Source organism: Sinocyclocheilus anshuiensis, unplaced genomic scaffold (assembly GCF_001515605.1).
Source record: "Sinocyclocheilus anshuiensis isolate Anshui unplaced genomic scaffold, SAMN03320099.WGS_v1.1 scaffold1055, whole genome shotgun sequence".
Taxonomy (NCBI): domain Eukaryota; kingdom Metazoa; phylum Chordata; class Actinopteri; order Cypriniformes; family Cyprinidae; genus Sinocyclocheilus; species Sinocyclocheilus anshuiensis.
The window spans coordinates 188,141-190,565 of NW_015547681.1; the positions used below are offsets into that span (position 1 = coordinate 188,141).

A 2,425-nucleotide genomic window follows, 5' to 3' on the forward strand; every position below is an offset into this window, starting at 1 on the left:
TATATTTATATATAATATAAATTATATAGATATAAATATATACATTTAAATACATGTAAATACTTTCAAAATATATACTGTATATGTGTGTATTTATATATACATAATAAATATATACAGTACACACACATACATTATGTAAACAAAAACTTTTATTTTGGATGCGATTAATCGTTTGACAGCACTAATAATTTCATATGTCAGGCTTTACAGGTTTAATGTACACTGAAAAACATTGAGAGAGTTCACATGCATGCATAAATCTGACACTTGTATGAATTGCATCATTATACAGGAGGCAAACGCACCTGCATGTATCCGGTCTCTGCTGTTTTTACAGCTGTGTCGACCAGACCTTCCCTGCCAGCCATAGTGTGGAGGAAGAACTCGCTGGGGGTCAGACCAGAATAAAAGCTGTCTGCCACAAAGCCCTTCGCAGCAGGGAGCTGAAACATAAAAGAACAATCACACAAACATGATGCTTTTATTCCACACAGCCTTTGGTTTGGGTCTTCTTTAACCTCAGATAACTTTTAAAGTTCTGAAGCGTTTCCTCAAACCCAAAAGATAAAATATCCATCACATGTCTTGGATTTTTGGGAGTTAATGACAAGACTGTAATGAAAACGGACAAAACGTGCATAAACCTCAGACTTGATAATGCAAAGACTGCTAGCAGTCAATTGAATAAGGATGCATGTATTATTTCTGGCAAATTTATTATTTCAAAATTTGGAAAAACTAATTAAACTGTGTAAATCTATTTAATAGCTACTACAATCTCTCCTGTGCACCTAGACGACTGCTTTTTAATAAGAAAAGCATTTATTTTAAATCATCCCAGCAGACAAAAACTAAGGCTGAAAAACTAAATTAGAATTTTTTACTTAAATATGATCAAAATTCGAATATAATTCAAATTAAAATGCATAATTTCAGTTAGGGTGAAGAAAAGCTTTTGGCTTCTCTCCTGAGGCCACAAGAGGGCGCATCGAGCAAAATATTACTAATGCACGTACTCAAAACATAAGAAAACAGACTATCTGTGAAAAAAGTGCATAATGTTTAAAATAATGTTTATAAACCAATTATAATTAAGTTGCTTAAACAACTATAAACAAAACAGCATCATGTATGTATGCATAGTTTAATACAAAGGGCCGAAAGCCAATCACAGAATACATTTTTCATTTAAAAACACGAGTTGCAGTGGGACAGGGAAAAAACCTGCCATAAAGTCTCGAGTTTTTTTCAAAGTTGAACTTGCAATAATTTTACATGGCTTTCTAAACATGCGGCTCCTTTGTGAAAACATTATAATGCAACGACACTTACATCGTCATCGCATCTCGTGCGCCACTGATAAGGCTGCCTCCTTAACGCACACCTAAAATTCAAATGCAACGTTTTTGCATTCGAATGTGGATTTTTATTTTAAATTCGACGAATATTCGAAATTCTATTTTTTTTTTACAGCCCTAGCAGACACAGGACAAAAGTTGCTATAATTGAAGAATCACTCGCGCATACAGAAAGATAGGGATATACAAAAGAAAAGCTGCAGACTCGAGTGGTTTGTTCTTACTTTGGAGTGCTTTTCGAAGTGAGGCAGCGAGTGGTTCTCAAAGCCGTCGGGAACACGAGAGCCGCTGATGGCCTGCTGCCCGATGCACGCGATCATCTGTGAGATGTTAATGAATGAACCTGGAGACGCAGAGATTATTATACAGTCATCATCTGTGCCTCAGCCTGTACTTCCTTCACGAGCTCAGCGAGAGAAATCGTGTTCTGTCAGTATAACTGTACAGACTTCAGTCAGGGGAGATTCTTTAGTTCATCTGACACAACAGGAAAATGTAATTTATCTGATAAAATTAATAAACAGTTTATATTTCAATTGTATACTACTTTTATAAATGTAAATAATTCATAAATATGTTAATATAAAAATATATGATAATATAAATTCATATACACACACACAATACTTTGTATTATTTATATATGTGACCCTGGAGCACAAAAGCAGTCTTAAAGGGGTCATATGATGCTTTTTTAAAGATCATTATTTTTTGTATTTGGTGTAACAGAATATGTTGACATGCTTTAATGTTCAAAAAACACATTATTTTTCAAATACTGTACATTATTGTAGGTCCTCTATGCCCCGCCTCTCTCAAACGCTTCGTTTTCAACAAAGTCCCTCCTTCCGACAAGCGCAGTCTGCTCTGGTTGGCCAGCTGACCCAGTGCACTGTGATTGGCCGAACACCGCAAGCACTCGTCGGAAATGTAACGCTTCTTACCATAATCGCGAGCTTCATCTTTCAAAATAAATGTAAAGACAGTAAATAATGTCATTAGTTTTACCATCAGTTCAAGCCCGAAAGGGGAACAGACACAGTAATGATGCAGTACACAAGCCG

At 35.5% G+C, this 2,425-nt stretch overlaps 1 pseudogene; it reads right to left on the reverse strand.

Moving 5' to 3' along the window:
* The window catches only part of LOC107703096 (DNA-directed RNA polymerase III subunit RPC1-like), a 64,181-nt pseudogene that overhangs the window by 13,464 nt on the left and 48,292 nt on the right, over positions 1-2,425 (reverse strand).